At 45.0% G+C, this 23,545-nt stretch overlaps 1 protein-coding gene across 1 annotated transcript in view; it reads right to left on the bottom strand.

Moving 5' to 3' along the window:
• LRP2 (LDL receptor related protein 2) overlaps positions 1–23,545 on the bottom strand; it is a 449,269-nt gene that overhangs the window by 398,919 nt on the left and 26,805 nt on the right. The window lies entirely within an intron of this gene.

Below are 23,545 nucleotides of genomic sequence, written 5' to 3'. Positions count from 1 at the left end.
ACTCCTGCGTTTTTTCCGGAAACGGTAGCGTTTTCAGCCACACGCCCCTGAAACGCCGTGTTTCCGCCCAGTAACACCCATTTCCTGTCAATCACATTACGTTCGCCGGAGCGATGAAAAAGCCGTGAGTAAAATTACTTTCTACATAGCAAAGTTACTTGGCGCAGTCGCAGTGCGAACATTGCGCATGCGTACTAAGCGGATTTTCATTGCGATGCGATGAAAAATACCGAGCGAACAACTCGGAATGAGGGCCCATGTGCACTGCAGGTGTGGCAGATATAACATTTGCAGAGAGAGTAATGGGCCCTACACACTGCGCGATATTCATTAATGAACGAGATACCGTTCATATCTTTCAGTGTGGAGGCTCCAGCGATGAACGATGCATGGCCCCGCGCTCGTTCATCGCTGGTGCCCTGTCGGCTGGCTGTGCATGCAGGCCAATGTGGATGATCTCATCATATTTGCCTGCACTTCTATGGAGCCAGGTGATGGGGAGAGTGAAGAAACTTCACTCCCCCCATCACTGCCCTCCTGCCGCCGGGTCGCCAGTCGGCTGTATCTGCCGTCGGGCAGCTCGGCGGCAGATCGCTCAATGTGTAGGGCCCATTAGATTTGGGTGGGTTATTTTGTTTCTGTGCAGGGTAAATACTGGCTGCTTTATTTTTACACTGCAATGTAGATTTCAGTTTGAACACACCGCACCCAAATGTAACTCTCTCTGCACATGATATATCTGCCCCCCTCCCCCTGCAGTGCACATGGGTTTGCTAACAAATTTGCTGCTGCGATCAACTCTGAATTAGGCCCATGGTCGCAGCACGATGGAGGCACAGCCTTGTCTTTGAGGGACGCTTTGCTCTCCTCAACTTAGAGTCGTAACAAGGGTTGCAAAGGCCGAGGGGTCAGTATGGTTACTATCTCAATGGCACCAGTTTCCATCTTGTGGTGTGCCTGGGAGCTGTATAGTGGTTGGTCCTATTTATACATACCATAGCTGTACATAGAAAATAACTATGATGAACCTCTAATAAGCCAGAATGATTGTACACTAATGTCTAAATCACACATTTAGTTATTTACCTATCTCACTTAAAGCAGATAATCTGGGAATCCTGGCTTGTTAGCACAGTCTAGGGATTATTAAAATCACATATCTACTATATGTCATCATGAATCAGGGTAGAATTGAGCCCAAGGTTTAACCTCATCAAAATAATGTGACATTTTTCCTGTCTTTACTCACGCAGTCTACACCTGGCATTAACCATCGGGTCTCCGCTACTGATGTTCACCATCGGTGGCTCCCATCTATGGCAGAAGTAGTTGCCATTTATTGCTATCATACCATCAATGGTCTATGGACAACCCAAGTTAAAAGTTTGAAGATGTCATCTACCTCCAGAAGTACCTATACCATATACTACTAACTGATCAGTAGCTAATGTTACCCAGCACTGCCACCTCTGTTACACAGATGCATGGGGTGTTCCTGGGTGGTGACAGGAAGAGGCTTATCAGATTCACGGAGATGCTGCATCTTATGGTCATAACGCTGATAGTGGTTACATACAAAGATGCTTCATTGCTCACACTGGAGGCCATACTCGGAAAATATGCAACTACGGCAGGTGCAGTTACTCTGTCTGTGTATGGCATCCTATGTGAGTGGCTGTGCATCGTTCAACGCAGCCGATGTTTTGGTCACTTTTGAAAGCTGGCAGTGCTTTCACTCTAGTGGTAGCATGAGACGGAGTCTACAACCCACACAAGTGGCTCAGGTAGTGCAGCTCATCCAGGATGGCACATCAATGTGAGCTGTGGCAAGAAGGTTTGCTGTGTCTGTCAGCGTAGTGTTCAGAGCATGGAGTCGCTACCAGGAGACAGGGCAGTACATCAGGAGACGTGGAGGAGGCCGTAGGAGGGCAACAACCCAGCAGCAGGACCGCTACCTCCGCCTTTGTGCAAGGAGGAACAGGAGGAGCACTGCCAGAGCCCTGCAAAATGACCTCCAGCAAGCCACAAATGTGTATGTGTCTACTCAAACGATCAGAAACAGACTCCATGAGGGTGGTATGAGGGCCTGACATCCACAGGTGGGGGTTGTGCTTACAGCCCAACACCGTGCAGGACGTTTGGCATTTGCCAGAGAACACCAAGATTGGCAAATTCACCACTGGCACCCTGTGCTCTTCACAGATGAAAGCAGGTTCTCACTGAGCACATGTGACAGACGTGACAGATTCTGGAGACGCCAAGGAGAACGTTCTGCTGCCTGCAACATCCTCCAGCATGACCGGTTTGGCAGTGGGTCAGTAATGGTGTGGGGTGGCATTTCTTTTGGGGGCCGCAGAGCCCTCCATGTGCTCGCCAGAGGTAGCCTGACTGACATTAGGTACCAAAATAAGATCCTCAGACCCCTTGTGAGACCATATGCTGGTGCAGTTGGCCCTGGGTTCCTCCTAATGCAAGACAATGCTAGACCTCATGTGGCTGGAGTGTGTCAGCAGTTCCTGCAAGACGAAGGCATTGATGCTATGGACTGGCCCGCCCGTTCCCCAGACCTGAATCCAATTGAGCACATCTGGGACATCATGTCTCGCTCTATCCACCATTGCACCACAGACAGTCCAGGAGTTGGCGGATGCTTTAGTCCAGGTCTGGGAGGAGATCCCTAAGGAGATCATCCGCCACCTCATCAGGAGCATGCCCAGGCGTTGTAGGGAGGTCATACAGGCACGTGGAGGCCATACACACTACTGAGCCTCATTTTGACTTGTTTTAAGGACATCACATCAAAGTTGGATCAGCCTGTGGTGTGTTTTTCCACTTTAATTTTGAGTGTGACTCCAAATCCAGACCTCCATGGGTTAATAAATTTGATTTCCATTGATAATTTTTGTGTGATTTTGTTGTCAGCACATTCAACTATGTAAAGAAAAAAGTATTTAATAAGAATATTTAATTCATTCAGATCTAGGATGTGTTATTTTAGTGTTCCCTTTATTTTTTGGAGCAGTGTATGTAAATATATATATATATATATATATATATATACATATACACATATATATATATATATATATAAATAATCAACTTGATGCGGGTGCTGCAGTTCAAGGGACTCACTGTGTAGGGTCTAGTACTAGAATATATAAAAAAATGCAACAAGAATATTAATCCAATATTCGTATAATTTATTCAATACACATACAATAAAAAGACAATAAAAGAAAACATGGAACACAAGAGGGGAATATTGTCCCTTAAAACACAGCAGATAGCCTTAATTAATGAGACACGTATTTAAACATGAACCCATTCAGTGGTACTGGAAAGCAAGATGTTAATGTTATAGGATCAAATGGTAATTATTGTATCCACAGCTCAAACCAAGGGGCATATTCACCCCACCACCACCCCTACCCCCTTCCTCTGTGCCACTGATTGTGGCCGCAATCAACCTGACCCACAGTACTCTTCACAGTATGAAATAATCTTTTGTCTTTACCATTTATTTTCACATTGACCTAACCGGAGTTAATTGAGGTTCAAATACTTTTAGCTATAGTTGAATAATTCTAAATTACTGCAATTAAAGTAGGAAAACCAGAATCAGATTATTATCACACAGTGAAAAGAAGGTTTTACGTTTAGGTTTCATGACAAATATAAAGCATTTACAGTAAGCTAGGGGTGGGCAATAAACGGCCCTGCAGGTGCTGTGGGACTATACATCCCAGCCTGGCCTGCCACAGTTTTTCTATCAGGGAATGCTAAAACGGGTGTGGGTCGACAGTCATTAGGTCGACCACTGAAGGTCGACATGGGCATTAGTTCGACATGGGCTAGGTCGACATGGAAATTCGGTCGACATGGACTAGGTCGACAGGTGAAAAGGCCGACATGAGTTTTTGGACTGTTTTTGGTGTTGTTTTCTTTGTAAAGTGACGGGGAACCCCAATTAGTGCACCGTGTCCCCTCGCATGGCTTGCTTCGCTCGCCATGCTTCGCTCGCCATGCTTCGTGCAAGATGTCTCGCTCCGCTACCGCTTCGCTCAGCACAGGTTACCATTCCAATTGTAGTCCACGTGGATCGACAAGTATGGAAAAATGCAAAAAGTTAAAAAAAATTGAAAAACTCATGCCGACCTTTTGACCTGTCGTCCTAGTACATGTCGACCTAATGACCATGTCGACCTTTTGGCCATGTCGACGTAATGCATATCGGCCTTCAGTGGTCAACCTAATGACTGTTGACCTAACGACCGTATCCCGCTAAAACTGTGGCAGGGCATACTGGGATGTGCAGTTCAACAGCAGCTTGAGAGCTGCATATTGCTCACCTATGAGTTAAGACATTAACCTGATGCAATATTACAACTCAGGCACAAATCTTTATCCTTACTTAGTTAAATCATGCAGTAGTAAGCCATCAATGAATAGGAAGATGAGGCTTATCAGTGTTATATTACGCTCTGCTAGGTGCTAAAAGCTTACTTCTTTGTGGAATTCAAAAATCTTATTGTCTAGCAGTGACACTTATAATTTATAATGTATGTTGTAAGTGGTCAGAAATTTCCTTTGGGTTAATGGTGGTACAGGGTGGTACAGGAATATGCGTACACCCAAATACCTTCTATGGAATAATGTATGGTGGTGGTTGGTGGTGCAGGGCTGGGGTTGGTGGTGCAGGGTTCTTATCAAACCACCTTTACAGAACAACAGCCTCCCCAGCAGAAAACGCTTTCAAGGAATGTACAAATGCAGGCTGGAATCCCTGAGTATATCAGTGAGCTGTGCTGGACAAGATTACAAACTATCTTAAGCCTGTTGATTAAAAAAAACATAATAATAAGATGATAAAGTGTTTAATTAAAGTTAACTTAACACTTCCTTGCAAATGTAAGAACCATGATATGATTTGTTTGCATTGCATAGTATATACAGTATATAGCTACTGTATATATCTATCACTGGCACGCAACTGCAGTATTTTATATTGCAGATTCTCTATCTTTAAATAAATAAGAGCAATGTGAGACAAACAGATCAGATCCTGTAATATGTTTGTACGGCAGAGTGCTGTAAAATGTATTATTATTCTTATTGTTGTTATTATTACCATTACTAGAAATATTATCATTTATGGCAGCCATCTCACAATCAATTCATGTTATTTAATTTTTTAATGTTTTAAGTGATATTGTGTTTTTTGTGTGACTTTTTTTCACTTGTAAAGTAAACATTTCTAAAAATGTTATGAGTTATAGGAATACGTTACTTCTTAATGCCTGTTTTCACGACTCTGAAATTTCAAACACTGCTTTGCAAATAGAATTTCCTGTAAGCTAGAATCATGGATCATCCAATATTTATAAATTTATTTATTTACGAGTTTCATCATTCACAAGAATATTTATAGACTTTGATATTATATTATTTTTTATGGATTCTAGGCCTCAAACATGTACTTCATATTCATACTATTCTCGATAACATCCGGGTAAAAGTAATTCTGTGCATAGGTATATAAATATACAGTGCATCCGGAAAGTATTCACAGTGCTTCACTTTTTCTACATTTTGTTATGTTACAGCCAGAGGCGTAACTAGCATGGGGCGAGCAGGGCACGTGCCCTGGGCACCGTGGCAGCCCCAGCAAAGGGGGGCACCACCGCCACCTGCACGGCCCGCTCGCCCCATGCGACATGGTTTCCGCCGGCGGGCTCTCCCTGGCTCCCCAGCCCCGGCTGCTGTGCCTGTCACACTGTACAGGCAGCAGCAGCTAGGACGGAGCCTCCCCCTACTCCCCCCCCAAGCAGTGTGTAATTGCGGAGGTGCGCGTACGCGCGTGCGTGACCTCAGAGGTGTGCGCGGCCTCGGAAGTGCGGGCGAGCGGCCTCGGAGGCGGCAGGTGAGCAGACAGGCGGCGGCAGCAGTAGTTTACTGTCGGGAGGGGTGGGGGTGCGGTACAGTGTGCATGTGTGTTAAGTGTGTGTGTGGGACAGTGTGAGTGTAAGTGAATATTTGTAGTCCTGTGTGTGGGGGGGAGGGGAAAGTATGAGAATGTGTGTGTAGTCTGAGTGGGTGTGTGTGGGGTTTGGGGGGTGGCTAGTCTGTGTGTGTGTAATCAGGGAGATGGCTGCATGCTAGAAAGGTCTATATAATGTCCCCAGCAAAGGAAGAACTATTTGACAAAGACGTGAGATTATACAATTATACAATTAAGCATACAACTTTCCAAACTCCTCAATAATTCATTTGGAGTTCAAGAAAGAGTTTCCTGAGTGAGATTTAATCGTCAGAATATTGCTCTGTGAGAGTTTGGATGGTGTAGTCTTGGATGGTATTTTAATCTGCTGGAAACTGCGTACAAATGTGATGATCTTAAAGAAGTCCCATTCACACCTTCAGGTAACACACAGGGTAACATGTGATAATAAACACTTGCCTAGCATGTGACCACAACAGGCTGGGCTTTCACTGACGTGGTCGCATCTTATACGACCAGTGAGAAAGCTCACTGTGCAGTAGCAGGAAGCAAAGCTTCCTGGTTCCCTTCCCCCCCAGTGCCTGCCATGCTGCCAATCACTGCTTATTGGTCAGCTCAGCAGCACACCCCACCCAGCGGCTGCAGACACTAGCAGCCACTGGGAAAATGTAAAAAAAAAGCAGCCCCACACCTTCCCGAGGGGCTCCAGTGGATGCTTCTGCTGAGAAGACTTAATGCTTGGAAAGGGAAGTCGTGATGGTCGTGATGTTCCGATCATCGACGATCGCAATGTTCCAACCATCGATGTTCGTACCAATGGGTTTTTTTTAAAATTATATATATATATATATATATATATATATATATATATATAGCTACTGGTGTCGGATCGGCACTCTCCTGAATGAAAGTGAGTTGCTCAGGTGCCTTCTGGATCACCCAGCCTTTACTATGGATTACAAAGCACCAGCACTTTATTCATTTCTTGCTGTGTCAGTCTCTGAGTGCCGCTGATTGCATTATAGTGTCTATTTATATATAAATATATATATATATATATAACATTTTAAATGTTGCTTTTGTTTTTTCTGGGGGTTTTTTAAGAAAAGTGTTTTGGACAATGTTTATTTAAATATTCTTAACCTAATTCAATCATTTGAAAAAAAACTACAATTTCTGACTGGTTTTTGGAAGCAATATTCGTCAGTTAAGTGGTTAAGAGTAGGGTGGCCAATCCAGGGATCTGGATCGGTGGGATCTCGGGAATTAGGCCAAAAACAGGATGGGATTCAGTCCCAGGATTGGAAGCTTCCCACCTACCTGCCCCAGCGGATTGGTGAGTTGATTTTTGGTGAGTTGATACCCGGGATTGAAAAAATGGCCACCCTAGTTAATAGGCTGTTATAAATAGTTGACAACTCCTTAAATCCCATGCATAAAATGGGCAGTCTAGCCATAGCAAGACATATTCGGTAGCGTAAAGTGCAGGTAGATATTAAAACTTGGTATCTCACACAAAAACACAAAAAGAGGCATACAGATATCCCTAGCGCTATAATATAAAATTAGCAATATATAAAGTATCAAACTTCCCACACTTGCAGCAAATTAATAAGACCAAATGCCAATTGGTCTGAAAATTAAATTGAAGTAACTAAACTGAAATGATTGCGCCAGTGGGGTTATATATATACATACAGGTCGGGTATCCGTCACCGGAGTCAGTGGCCAATCACAGACAGGTGGGGTAGTGGCTTTGCAGCCATTCCCTTACCGCCGCTGACTCCCAGTACCCGCTGCGGACGTGCCGGACCCCTTCGCCAACACGCCAGACCCCCCACGGACGCTCCAGACCCCCTGGACACGTCCGCATAACAGGTAATCTGTTATCCGGAAAAATCCCGTATTCGGAATGCTCCTGGTCCCAAGCATTCCGGATATGGGATACTTAACCTGTAAATATATATATATATATATACGGGAGGAAGTATCCCTAAACGTTGAATAAAACACAGCTTTTGTTTCACTGAGAAAATGCTCCAGGAGTGCCAACTTTGTTTTAGATGCATGTATATATATATAAATATCTGTTGACAGATAAAACAACACACTTTGCTTCTCTTTGGTATAATTTTTTTTTACTCATACCAGGTTGCCGGGAGGCAAAGCAGTAATGAGCCGACTGAATATTGCTGTATAGGTGTACAGCTCCATGCCTGAGGCTGAAAGTGATACTTGCCTGTAGACTCACCGCACAGTGGGGGTCATTCCAAATTGATTGTTCGCTAGCAGTTTTTAGCAGCCGTGCAAACGCTATGCCGCCGCTCACTTAGAGTGCATTTTAGCGTGGCAGAAGTGCGAATGTTTTTATCGCAGAGTGCCTGCAAAAAATTTTTGTGTAGTTTCAGAGTAGCTCAAAACCTACTCAGCGCTTGTGATCACTTCAGACTATTCAGTTCTGACTACCTACCTTGGAGCAACCCCATAATGCAGAGGCAGAGAGGTTCCTGCATTAGGAGGAGGTGCAGGCCCTGACATGCCACATGGAGCATTATGGGGTTGCTCCAAGGTAGGTAGCTCTTAGCTTAGACATATTGTAGTAAGGAGCCATTATCATGTGGCTCCTTGCTGGTTAATCTTAGACCCAGATTGGGGTAATGGAGGTGTGATGCCTCTGGACTGGCTTAGCTGGATGGCCTTAGTGTGGCATACCTTTACATTCTACTAACACTTTTCACTTATTAATTTTTTAACACTATTTCTCTATTTTAATTGCATTTCATTTTTGTATCACTTTCTCTAAAGCTTCGGATTCCTAAATACTAATTTATTAACACTATAGTTTTTTCACTGGTATGCTATGCTGGGCTTTCTGGCTTATGCTGGTGTTTTGGGGTGCCACACCCTGCACCTAGATATAGCGCTAGGGACCCCAAATATACAGAGACGCCTTGATGCGGCTTTGGGGCTTATTCACACATTTGCGCAAATATGTGTAACGAAGATCTCTGAATTCTATTATTATGTGGAATTTATATCTGGTTACGGTTATCATTCAGGGTGCTGGGGGAAACAAATGCCTTTTTTTAACACTATAGAACCCACCCAGCTCTCGCAAAGCATTAATGCTTAACAGAATGCGTAACGGAAATGTGCAACACCTTGCAGTAGTAGCAATTCACGGTTTTTGCAGCCAATTGCGGATATCGCTGTGTACTAATGAATTTACCAATTAAACTTTGAAAGCGTGGATCTAAAAGGTTGAGATTCATTATGCAAAAATTGTGTGCATACTGTAGGTGATTTTTCAGGCCATTTTGAAAAAATGTCTGTCCAAGCAACATAAGTTTGTATCACTGATCATACATAACACGACATACTACATAAAATAGTATATATAAAACTTTAACATATGGGTTGGAGCACTGAAAGTGAAATGTGAAAATATATGTCCATATAAAGAAAAAGAAACATTGTTGTGTAAAAACATACACTGTGTAATGAACATACTGTATGCTCTAGGCCACAGGTTCTCAAACTCGGTCCTCAGGACCCCACACGGTGCATGTTTTGGAGGTCTCCTCACAGAATCACAAGTGACATAATTAATTCCACCTGTGGCCCTTCTAAAATGTGTCAGTGATTAATTAATACACCTGTGCACCTGGTGGGTTACCTGCAAAACATGCACTGTGTGGGGTCCTGAGGACCGAGTTTGAGAACCACTGCTCTAGGCCACAGGTTCTCAAACTCGGTCCTCAGGACCCCACACAGTGCATGTTTTGCAGGTAACCCAGCAAGTGCACAGGTGTATTAATTACTCATTGACACATTTTAAAAGGTCTACAGGTGGAGCTAATTATTTCACTTGTGATTCTGTGAGGAAACCTGCAAAACATGCACTGTGTGGGGTCCTGAGGACAGAGTTTGAGAACCTGTGCTCTAGGCAATCACATACTTACCATCACATAAGAATGCTTTCTGCAGCAAACGTGCATTGCAGTGTGTTAAACTACTTGACTTTGGGGGTAATTCCAAGTTGATCGCAGCAGGACATTTTTTAGCAGTTGGGTAAAACCATGTGCACTGCAGGGGAGGCAGATATAACATGTGCAGAGAGAGTTAGATATGGGTGTGGTGTGTTCAATCTGCAATCTAAATTGCAGTGTAAAAATAAAGCAGCCAGTATTTACCCTGCACAAAAACAAAATAACCCACCCAAATCTAACTCTCTCTGCACATGTTATATCTGCCTCCCCTGCAGTGCACATGGTTTTGCCCAACTGCTAAAAAAATGTCCTGCTGCGATCAACTTGGAATTACCCCCTTTGTTAGTAGTGGCGACATCGGTCCTTCTGGTCCTGCTTTCCTCATTAGTAAAATGATCTACGGCATACATCTGCAAACTCAGTCCTCATTACCCCACACAGTGCATGTTTTGCAGGTCTCCTCACAGAATCACAAGTGAAATAATTAACTCCACCTGCGGACCTTTCAAAATGTGTCTGTGAGTAATTAATACACCTGTGCACCTGCTGGGTTACCTGCAAAACATGGACTGTGTGGGGTAATGAGGACCAAGTTTGCAGACTTATGATCTACATGACCCTTTATCTACTCAGAAATCTGTCGCTGATGAGTGATACTTTTAAAGCTTGGGTTCACAATTTTGTAAATGCAACACCCACTACATGCCCCTGTCACGCCCTTTAACAGAGAAATTGCATATGTTGCCGATAGTCACGGCCAAAACACTCCCCTTATTTGTTGTTCTGTAGTAGTGACATAGCAATTGTTTTACCCATCACACTTCATTGTGTTTAACCACGCTGGCAACAGTTTGTGCGTGCACATAGACTTGTTTGTGTTTGTTGTGCGTGCGCAGTGTGCCGATAATTGCTCATTGTGTGCGTTCACACATTTGCAAATGCTGTTGATTCAGGCCCCCAGTCGGCTCATTACTGCTTTGCCTCCTACAACCTGGTATGATCACATTTTTATCTTAGCAGACATATTTGAGATTGCAGTAACCATGGTTGTCATCACATTAGGATCTGAACACTTACTAGAGGACTATTTCATTAATGTATCGGAGTATGGTACTTATTTGGACATTTACATTTTTGTTTTACAGATTTTGGTGGTCATTCCGAGTTGTTCGGAAGAAAAATAAGAAAGAGCGCTAAAATATGTAAATCAAGGTGAATAAATGTTAAAACTTGTGGCACCTGTAAAAAAGAATTTGGTTAATATCAATGTTTACACTCTTTTGAGTGATTATTTGGGTAGCAGGTGTTTCACGGTTCTTTTTAACGTGGTATGATGTCTCTTACCCTTATCTTTCCCTAATCCGGAGTGCTGACTGAGCGGTTACTAGGTAGCAGCCGCTTCCGTTGTTAAGGCCGATGGCAAGGCTCCGGCGTGCTCTAGCTCCGCTGCGTCCAGCGGGCTGTGAGACGCACGCTGACAGTCCCTTTCTCCGGATGTGGGTGATGACGTGTCAAAAGAAGAATGCTCAGCGATGAAAGAATATCTCAGTATTAAAATCCTATAATTAGTATGAACCAGTGTAGAATATTTCCAGATCTCTTGTAGCTAACGTACAGAATCGTTCGGACTTGGTGTGAACAGCCTTTATTTTTTATTAGCTGCAATACTGGAGCTTGTGTCCTCTGCACAGTCCTCACTCTGAATCTGTGAGAAAGGGACTGTCAGCGTGCGTCTCACAGCCCGCTGGACGCAGCGGAGCTAGATCACGCCGGAGCCTTGCCATCGGCCTTAACAACGGAAGCGGCTACTACCTAGTAACCGCTCAGTCAGGACTCCGGATTAGGGAAAGATAAGGGTAAGAGACATCATACCACGTTAAAAAGAACCGTGAAACACCTGCTACCCAAATAATCACTCGAAAGAGTGTAAACATTGATATTAACCAAATTATTTTTTACGGGTGCTACAAGTTTTAACATTTATTCACCTTGATTTACATATTTTAGCGCTCTTTCTTATTTTTCTTCCTAATACCGCATTCATAAGAGCTGCTTACAACAAGCGCAGCATTATCCTTGTTTCATTTATTCCGAGTTGTTCGCTCGTTGCCGATTTTCGCTATGCTGCGATTTGTTGCTAAATGCAGTTTTGCTGTTGTTCGTGTGGCGCTTTTCAGTCGCACTGCTGATCGGTGAGTGATTGACAGGAAATGGGCGTTTCTGGGAGGTAACTGAGCGTTTTCCGGGAGTGTGCTAAAAAACGCAGGCGTGCCAGGTAAAAACGCAGGAGTGGATGGAGAAACGGGGGAGTGGCTGGCCGAACGCAGGGCATGTTTGTGACGTCAAACCAGGAACTTAACGGACTGAGGTGATCGCAATCTGTGAGTAGGTCTGGAGCTACTCAGAAACTGCAAGGAATTATTTATTAGCAGTTCTGCTAATCTTTCGTTTGCTATTCTGCTAAGCTAAGATACACTCCCAGAGGGCGGCGGCCTAGCGTTTGCAATGCTGCTAAAAGCAGCTAGCGAGTGAACAACTCGGAATGAGGGTCTTTGATGTATATATGCATGATTCTAACTGAGTTTTATAGGGCAGCGGCAATAGATCCATCACTCTTTTATTTTAATATAGCTTATTTTATATGTCATGATGTTTTGTGAATTATTTTTTTTATTCCTAAGAAAACTTGGTATGTGACCTTTAAAGTAAACTTTATATATTACATTACTGTCTGTCATTATCACTGTAAAACAAGATTTTAGGGCTCTTTTCTAAAGTGGCAGTCTGGGTCCTATAAAAGTTTGGAATAGACTTTCAAGGCTATTTATCAATCTTCTCTTGCCGAGACAGTGAGTCCAATAAGAGCTGTACTGGTGAAGAGTAAACAGTAAAATAGCTTTTGCTACCACATTATTGTTGGGTTCAGACCTAGTTTACCGCACATGCATGGCTATCAGTCAGGGTCATAGGGAGGGGTGTGCAAGCGGTGCCGCTGTCAAGGTGCAGGGCCTTAGTGGAAGCACCATCACTGCCCCACGGCACAGGCATCTGGCTAGCATGGTGACTGGAATGGCATCCTTTTGCCAGTTGCGCTGCCGCAGTGTGGCTTAAAGCATCCGGCCAGCTCTTTACTTGTAGCCTACAAGCATTATCTGTCAGAGGCTAAATAGTAGGGATACTTAGATCATCCGCCTGATTTAAGGGGATGATAAGTTGATAAATTAGCCCAATAGATAGTTCTTTGTGTCCTAATGTGTGTGTGTGTGTGTGTGTGTGTGTGTGTGTGTGTGTGTATACATATATACACTACTGTATATCTGTGTAACAACTGGCAAATCCACATTTTTTCACCAGTTTCATATTGATTGTACAATATAAAAGGCACTGTGGTCACAATAAGTTGCTTTGCAAGAAACGTTTCAGTGTGGAAACATTTTAATATACAGTACATCATGGATTTGACATAATCTTTCTTTTCCACAATTGGAACATTTGTCCTCAGTATTATTCCATACCAAGTGTAGGAGGGAGCTATGAGCTACTCTGTGCAGTACCTAGGACAGCAACAGTACATGGTGATTTCATGCTAGAGGCTGGCACTTATAGCATTGATATGTGAATGACCGGCAAGCTGTCAAAGGACTAAATGGTGTGTAAGACCCCCTGTTTAGCCATGTATTAAACACTGATTACTCCAATAATAGTTGATGTACTTTCTATGGTAAATGGCTACTGAATCTGTATGTATGCTAATATAGCAATACTCCCTGTCATATTATGATTATCATTTGTCCATTAAAACGTATTTTCCAATATTTTGTGCTGGCACACCAAACCAGAACAAGTGCTGAGAATATAAAACATGTCTATATGTTATGAAATAGTTCCGTGTCTCATTGACAGCATAGTGGAAAATAAAACATTTGTATTTGTTTTTAATTGGTTTGGTGCATATGATACTGCAGTTGGCCAGCATGGATGTCTGGATGCCTGCTTTGGACAGTTTTTTTTGCTAAGGAATGTGTCTTAAAATAACACATCAATTTTCACTCTAAATCACTTGGAATGGTCTGCTTGACCACAGTTCTAGCAAAACAATAGTGCTTCAGTACTAGCCTGGAAATGAGAATGCTGATTGGGCAGTAGACCAGAAATGAGTTACAAAACCTTCTATAGCACAAGATTATCAGGTCAAAAGTTCCCAGTCAGTAATGACTGATGCACATACAGTGTTACACTCATAAGTGTGGATAATTAATATTAATACGTATGTTGGTGTAATCTGTGGTAACAAGACACAAGTGTTGCTGCCATTTATATTGCCATATAACTATTATTATATCAAAGCATTGGCTCAAAGTGCTTAAAAAAAGTAATGCAGCGATCGATAAAAACAATTTTATAATCTTATAATAGTTACAGATGTGTACTCATAGATCTAGCCTCAATACGCCATGCAACATTAGTGAGCCGCCAGGTTCCGTACAACTCTGCACCAGGTGTCTCTTTTTGACAACACGATGAGACTAGGATTCACCAGGAGACTGTGCTGACTAATATATATGACTGTGATGACTGTGCTGACTAATATATATGATTGTGCTGACTAATATATATGACACTTGTATATTGTGTGCGACTGAGTCTGTATACAGAGCACATCGGAACTTGTATTGGAAAAAAGCTGCGGCTTCTACATTGTACATTATACAGATTTAGAGACTCAATCGCATACAGATATACAAGTGTTGCATATCAAATGAATCAGCACAGTCTCCTGATGCGACCCAGTTGTATCATGTTGAGAATAAGACGAATTTTTGTCAAAAAAGATGCCCAATGCTAGCAGTCTCAGGGGACCTGGTATGATGTATGAAAACACATCGGTAGCTACATATAATAAATTATTTTTAAAAGTGATACTTTGAAAAACATTGGGAGGTTCCAAAGGATGGAATCAGGTGTGGAATTGTGCGTCACTGGGCCCCATAGAAAGGTATTGGTAGGGGTCTATCACTGCCACTCAAGCCACTCTGCTATTTTGAGAATAGAGCAGAGGCATTGAGGGAGTAAGTGATCTGGCAGATCTGGGCTCTCTTCAGCTCCGGGCCCTATAGTACCCTCGCCCCCTTCATACCATGTAGTTGTGCCACTGGGCGATAAAATAAGGCAACATGTTGTTCTCCAGATGAGTCTCAACAAGACAGGTTTTAGAGCCATATATCTACATAATATAAACTGACCACTAGATAAGACTATAATTTTTACAGAATGTAGAAGATAGAAGATAGCTAACAGCTGATAGGTTGATATGGCAAAATGATCAACTTGTCCTGTTTAGAAGGTTAGACACATATTCACCTATAAGACCACTCTGCTAACTCAATATTCTATTTTATGCAGAGAAAAGTACACCCCGACCTGATCTGACCACTAGGCATGATCATAATACAAGTTTATTATAATCTATACAGATATAGGACTTGACACCTATCCAATATTACCTGACCAGTACACATGACCATAGTACAATTCTGTCACACTCTATTCAAACACAGAACACTAATCCGCAACATGATCTGACCACTAGGTATGATCATAATAAAGTTCTACTACTCTCCACCAGTATAGAACACTACCTGTCCACAACATGGCCTGCCACTGGATATAATCATAATACAACTTATGTTATACTTTACTATTACATAGTATAGTGCAGCAATCAAACAATACCTAACTACTAGAGATTATACTGACACACATTACACTTTTTACATGCATAGGTAGCTACAAATACAAAACATGACTACTATGCACAATTATATTATACTATCTACAGGCATAAACAGCATATTAGCATGATATGGTCATTGAAATACAATATAAAAATATATGACTGTGTCTTCCTCTGCTGGCTGCCTCTACTTTTTAAGCTCTCATGAGCAGGACCCTCTGAAACTTATGTCTCATATCTGTCCCCTGTGTCTACCCAGTTGCACACCGTCCATCCTTTCATCTACTGTTCAATCCTTTATGCTATCTCTAAGTGTACTATAATTACATGATTTGTATGATTTGCAAATGTTGTGAATTGTATTGTAGAGATGTGCCCCGTGTCCCAGGGCACATCAGACCGGCAGGGTGCAGGGGATCTGCATCCCCTGCAGTTCCTGGCTGTGGACAGCGCTGGGGCAGCTTGTCTGTCCCCAGCGCCTGTCAGTGTGCAGGAGCGGCAGGTGTCCGGTGCAGGGATTAGACTTTTCCCTGCACCGGACCGGAGGCATTTGAATATTGGTGCCCTCCGGGAGCCAATTGCGGCTCCCGGAGCAGCGGGCAATCGGAGAGGGGCGCGGCGAGCCAATCGGCGCTCGCCGTGTCATAGGCCCCGCCCCCGGCATCTGATGTTAGACGCCGGACGGGAGCTGAAGACCCGGAGCGCGCGGAAGAGCGCAGAAGATGCCGGGCGGGAGCCGAAGAAGGAGGCCGCGTGGAAGAGCGGCGAAGAGCGGGCCGGGAGGAGAAGACGGCGGCCGTTGGAGGAAGAGATCCGGTGGCCGCTGAAGAGGCCAGAAGACGTCGAGCTGCAGAAGGAAGATGTCCAGCGGCGGCTGGACGCTGAAGAGCGGAGGCGGCGCCGCTGGCCAGGACGGGTCAGCGGCTGAAGAGGGCGCCGGAGATCCCCAGAGCAGGTGAGGCCTCAGTGAGGCTACTTCCACCCCCCCTCCCCTTTCCTCCCTAGACCATCAGGGACGGGCATTAGGCCCGAGGGCACAGTTCAGGCACTAGGCCTGTGGCACAGATAGGAGTTTTAGTCACCATTTGATTTGGTGGTTTGGGCGTTAGGCCCAAGCCACCTTAATAGCACAGTAGGCGGGCATTAGGCCTGAGGGGCAGTTCAGGCAATAGGCCTGTGTGGCATTAGAGGGCATTAGGCCCTAGTGCATTTTGGCGGTTTAGGGTTATAAGGTGACCCTGGGCATTAGGCTCAGGTCACCCATCGGGCGACAAGTTAGGCGGGCGCTAGGCCCGTGAGTGATGTCAGGCCTCTGGCCTGTGCGCAAATAGGGGGCACTAGGCCCAGTCAATAAGAGGTTCCCCCGAAGGTGAATACAGGTGGCACTGGGCACTAGGTCTAGTCCACCCCGAGGTGTTTAGGTAGGCAGGCCCGCTCGGCCTGAGCCCCTGGAAAGACAGTGTACGGGAGGTGGGTGAGCTGTACGGCGCCCACTCCCTGGTGTTCTGAGTCAGGTCATTAACGGGACAGCACCTTGGTTGTTACTCGCACCGTGTATTGTGATGTATGTTGTTACCGTGCGGGGCAAAGAGTTTGTTAAGTTTGTGTCTAGTTCTGTTGCGCCACACCCACAGAGTTAGTTTGAGGGCTCTGTTGTTATAGTTGGTATAGGGGTGTACACTAGCATAGAGTTAGGCCCTGCACGGCTGTTTGTTTGTTTGCCTCCTTACAGGGACCTGTAAGTGGAGAGGAAGATCGCGGTGCAAGACTGACGGCGGTGAGTAGCATCTGTGTACGTTTGTCCCTTTGTCTGTCCCCGAGCGCCGGAATAGGGGTTTGCTCACGGACGTGAGAACCCCTTCATCACACTACGCGCGAGAGTGCGAGTGTGCGAAATTTGGGTGGCTGAGGCTTTGTGCCAGTGATGACCTTACACCCAACCGGTGAAGGTCGCCGCCACCCCTGGGGTATCCCCTTTTCCGGTGGAAGAAGGGTTGATACCCCCCCTTAAGTTAGTTTATTTTCTCCTTTGTTCGGTCTTCCGTCAACTTCGAGAGGGGATCACCGTGTCCGGATCCGACTGAAGATTTCCAGGTCCGTTGAAGGTTCCGGTACCTGAAGGAGAGAGAGTGCGGCGCCTGGTAAGTAGCGAAACTACACCTGCACGGCAGCAGGCACTACACCGCACCGCCACCCTCCTACTGTATGAAGGGCTATTGAGAGCTGGAGGGGTGTGTGGCCAAATCCAGGAGCCACGACTACGCTCCCACCAGGAACAAAAAAAACAAACACATTTTTCTCCCTCAGCAGCTGACCCGGGCCCCTGATTGTATGATTAGTCCTGTTCTAAGAATTTACATAAGTGCTGTCCTGACACATACAGTAGATGTTCTTACATGTCTCTTATTTTATTTGTTTATTCTGTTTGTTTACTTCCTGTTGCTACGTCATTTTCAATACATTATACAGTAAATAAATATTGATGATGATAATGATGATGATGATGATGATATTAGACTTTTCATCTACATAATATGAGATGAAGAACAATACAAATATATTACTCTCTATTTAGAGAAAATACAATATATTTAACCAACCTGACATGACCAATGGACATGGGGGGTAATTCCAAGTTGATCGCAGTAGGAATTTTGTTAGCAGTTGGGCAAAACCATGTGCACTGCAGGGGGGGCAGATATAACATGTGCAGAGAGAGTTAGATTTGGGTGTGGTGTGTTCAATCTGCAATCTAAATTGCAGTGTAAAAATAAAGCAGACAGTATTTACCCTGCACAGAAACAAAATAACCCACCCAAATCTAACTCTCTCTGCACATGTTATATCTGCCTCCCCTGCAGTGCATATGGTTTTGCCCAATTGCTAAAAAAAAATCCTGCTGCGATCAACTTGGAATTACCCCCATGGTTTTGCCCAACTGCTAACAAAGGCCCTCATTCCGAGTTGTTCGCTCATTATTTTTCTTCGCATCGGTGCGATTTTCCGCTAACTGCGCATGAACAATGGCCCTCATTCCGAGTTGTTCGCTCGCAAGCTGCTTTTAGCAGCATTGCACACGCTAAGCAGCCGCCTACTGGGAGTGAATCTTAGCTTCTTAAAATTGCGAACGAAAAATTCGCAATATTGCGATGACATCTCTGTGCAGTTTCTGAGTAACTCGAAACTTACTCTGCCAGTGCGATCAGTTCAGTGCTTTTCGTTCCTGGTTTGACGTCACAAACACACCCAGCGTTTGCCCAGACACTCCTCCGTTTCTCCAGCCACTCCCGCGTTTTTCCCAGAAACGGTAGCGTTTTTTCCCACACGCCCATAAAACGGCCTGTTTCCGCCCAGAAACACCCACTTCCTGTCAATCACATTACGATTACCAGAACGAAGAAAAAAACGTGAGTAAAATACCTAACTGCATAGCAAATTTACTTGGCGCAATCGCAGTGCGGACATTGCGCATGCGCACTAAGCGGAAAATCGTTGCGATGCGAAAAACTTTACCGAGCGAACAACTCGGAATGACCACCAATGTTCGCACTGCGGCTGCATCAAGTAAATTTGCTAAGAAGTTTTGTATTTTACTCACGGCATTACAAGGTTTTTTCTTCGTTCTGGTGATCGGATTGTGATTGACAGGAAGTGGGTGTTTCTGGGCGGAAACTGACCGTTTAATGGGTGTGTGTGAAAAAACGCTGCCGTTTCTGGGAAAAACGTGGGAGTGGCTGGAGAAATGGGGGAGTGTCTGGGCAAACGCTGGGTGTGTTTGTGACGTCAAACCAGGAACGAAACTGACTGAACTGATCGCAGTGGCAGAGTAAGTGTCGAGCTACTCAGAAACTGCTAAGAAATTTCTATTCGCAATTTTGAGAATCTTTCGTTTGCAATTTTGCTAAGCTAAGATTCACTCCAAGTAGGCGGCGGCTTAGCGTGTGCAATGCTGCTAAAAGCAGCTTGCGAGCGAACAACTCGGAATGAGGGCCAAAATTCCTGCTGCGATCAACTCAGAATTACCCCCATGATCCCAACACAATTTCTTACTCATCTTTAATAATTGTTAAGCTGCACAGCATTCAAGACAAACTAAGTTTTGCATCTAGAGTAACAAAGAATAGAATAGCAGTTCTAAAGGCTTTTGTTTTTGGAGACAGAAGCCCCTAATATGCTACTAGTTACTGAAAGTCTTTCACAAATAACCTCAATGATAACAGAATGCAATTGACTGCTATTAACCACCATCCTGCCTTTATACTTCTCTGCAGAAAAACACAACTCACTAGTCACAAGAATGTGAAGAAAGTAGTCAAACAACTTAAGTTGATTCTCTTTCACTCAGAAAATGGAGAGTCACTTTCCTAACAATAAGGATTTGTATTTATGCAAAAAGGAGATTTATGGTAGACTTACCATAGTTAAATCTCTTTCTGCGACGTACACTGGATTCCACAGGGAATACATCAGGGTGTAGAGCTGGATCTTGATCTGATGCACCAACAGGCTAAAGCTTTGACTGTTCCCAGGATACACTGCACTGCCTCCTCTATAATCCCGCCTCCAGGTACTGGAGCTCAGTTTCGTTAACCAGTCCAGTGCAGTAGCAGGTAAAAGAGACAGCAGATGTTAGTCACAGAGAATCACATTCTCTCGACAGGAGAAGGGACCAGTGACTAATGCCATACAAACCCAAAGAAGCTAAGTGCCTCAGGGTGGGATCCCTGTGGAATCCAGTATACCTCGCAGAAAGAGATTTAACTATGGTAAGTCTACCATAAATCTCCTTTTCTGCAGCGGGGTACACTGGGATTCCACAGGGAATACATCGGGGATGTCCTAAAGCAGTTCCTCATGGGAGGGGATGCACCGTAGCGGGCACAAGAACCCGGCGTCCACAGGAAGTATCAAAGGCATAGAACCTAATGAACGTGTTCACGGAGGACCACGTAGATGACCTTGCATAACTGTTCCGGGGACGCGCCACGGCGGGCCGCCCAAGAAGGTCCAACAGACCAAGTAGAATGGGCTTTGATAGCAGCAGGAGCTGGGAGTCCAGCCTGCGCATAGGCTTGTGCAATCACCATTCTAATCCATCTGACCAAGGTTTGCTTATTCGCAGGCCAACCACATTTGTGAAAACCAAAAAGTACATAAAGGGTATCTGTCCTCTGGATAGAGGCAGTCCTCTCCACGTAGATACAGAGAGCCCGTGCCACATCCAAAGACCGTTCTATGGAAGAAAAACCAGAAGAGATAAAAGCCGGAACCACAATCTCTTGGTTAAGATGGAAAAAGGTTACCACTTTAGGCAGATAACCAGGCCGAGTTCGAAGAACTGCCCGGTCACGGTGAAAAATCAAAAAGGGTGGACGATAGGACAAAGCGCCTAAGTCCAACGCCCTCCTAGCAGAGGCAATAGCCAGCAGAAACACGACCTTAAGTGTAAGGCATTTATGGTCCACAGACTCAAGATGTTCAAATGGAGACTCTTGTAGGGCAATTAAAACAACAGACAGAACCCATGGAGCCACAGGAGGAACATAGGGAGGCTGAATCCATAAAACACCCTGAGTGAAAGTATGAACATCAGGAATAGATGCAATTTTCCTCTGAAACCACACCGACAAGGCAGATATATGAACCTTGATAGAGGCCAGACGAAGGCCTAAATTTAAGCCTTGTTGCAGAAAAGCCAAAAGCCTGGAAGTTCTAAACGAATAGGCATCATAATTCTTAGCAGCACACCATGTGAAGTAAGTGTTCCAGACCCTGTAATAAATCCGTGCAGAAGCCGGTTTGTGGGCTTTCAACATAGTTTGAATAACTGCCTCAGAGAATCCTTTGGCCCTCAGGAGTGAAGCTTCAAGAGCCACACCATCAAAGCCAGTCTGGCCAGGTCCGGATAGGCACAAGGTCCCTGAGCGAGGAGGTCTGGGCGTTGAGGAAGTAGAAGAGGACGCTCTATCGAGAGACCCTGCAGGTCTAAGAACCAATGCCATCTGGGCCACACTGGAGTGACTAGAATTAGTATTCCTCTTTCTTGCTTGAACTTCCGTAGTACCCTGGGCAGGAGGGACACCGGAGGGAACACATATGGCAGCCGAAAATTCCATGGAATTGCCAGTGCATCCACGAATGCTGCTTGAGGATCCCTTGTCCTTGATCTGAAGACCGGAACCTTGTGATTGTGTCAAGATGACATCAGGTCTACATCTGGTAGGCCCCACTTGTCCACTAGGAGTTGAAAGACTTCCGGATGAAGACTCCACTCTTCGGCGTGAACGTCCTGCCGACTGAGGAAATCCACTTCCCAGTTGAGGACTCCAAGAATGAACACTGCCAGAGATGGCGTTGCGCCCAACGGAGGATTATTGAAACTTCCAGCATTGACATGCGGCTTCAAGTGCCACCTTGATGATTTATCTATGCCACTGTGGTGGTGTTGTCTGATTGTACTTGAACAGGCCTGTTCTGTATCAGAGGCAGGGCCAGTGTCAATGCATTGAACACTGCCCGCAATTCCAGAATGTTTATCGGGAGGAGAGATTCCTCCCTGGTCCACCGATCCTGGAGAGGGTGTTGCTCCAACACCCCACCCCAACTCCGCAGACTGGTGTCCGTTGTCAGGAGGACCCAGTTGGAGATCCAGAAAGGACGGCCCCTGCTCAACTGTTGGTCCTGTAGCAACAAGCTCAGTGATAGACGAACCTCCGGAGTCAAGGAGATCATTTGAGACCTGATCCGATGAGGCAGGCTGTCCCACTTGGAAAGGATTAACCTCTGCAGAGGGCGGGAATGAAATTGAGCGTACTCCACCATGTCGAAAGCCGACACCATGAGGCCTAGTACTTGCATCGCTGAGTGTATCGACACTCTTGTATCTGATCCTGTCCTGAAGTTTCAGGACTTATTCTGGAGACAGAAACAATCTCTGTCTGTGGTGTGTTCAGCAGTGCCCCCAAGTGCACCATGCTCCGAGCAGTGACCAGCAAGGACTTTTTCCAGTTGATGAGCCACCAGTGAGCTTGTAGGAATTGGACCCTCATTTCTAGATGACTGAGGAGAACAGCTTGGGAGTTCGCCAGGATCAGCAAGTCGTCCAGATACGGCATGATCCTGATAACCTGACGACGAAGAAGGGCGGTCATCATGGCCATGACCTTGGTGAAGATCTGAGGGGCCGTGGCCAGTCCAAATGGCAGGACCTGGAATTGATAATGTAGGTTGCCAATAGCAAACCGCAAATATTGTTGATGTGATATGCCAATAGGTATGTGCAGGTAAGCATCCTGTATGTCCAGGGATACCATATAGTCCTCGGGTTCCATGGCCAGTACAATAGATCGCAGAGATTCCATACGGAATTGGGACACTCTCACAAATTTGTTCAATGATTTGAGGTTGAGTATAGGCCGGAAGGACCCATTCGGTTTCAGAACTAGAAACAGGGTCGAATAGTATCCCCTGCCTCTGTGAGACAGAGGTACCGGCACTACCACTCCTGTGTCCAGGAGGGATTGTACAACCAAGTGTAGAGCTTGCACTTTTACCGGATCTGAAGGGATAACCGTTGAGCAGAACTGTCGAGGGGGATGTCTCTTGAAAGAGATTGCGTACCTGTGAGAGACAACTTCCCGCACCCAGGCATCAGAAGTGGTCTTTAACCAGGCCTGGGCGAACTGCAGAAGTCTGCCTCCAACCCTGGGGTCCCACAGCGGGAGGCCCGCCCCATCATGCAGCAGGCTTGTCTTGTTTGGAAGCAGGCTGACGTGTGGCCCAGGATTGTTTAAGTTTGGGCCTAGAGGTTTGGAAGTATGAGCC

Source organism: Pseudophryne corroboree, chromosome 7 (assembly GCF_028390025.1).
Source record: "Pseudophryne corroboree isolate aPseCor3 chromosome 7, aPseCor3.hap2, whole genome shotgun sequence".
NCBI lineage: Eukaryota > Metazoa > Chordata > Amphibia > Anura > Myobatrachidae > Pseudophryne > Pseudophryne corroboree.
This window is presented reverse-complemented; position numbering and strand designations above follow the sequence as displayed.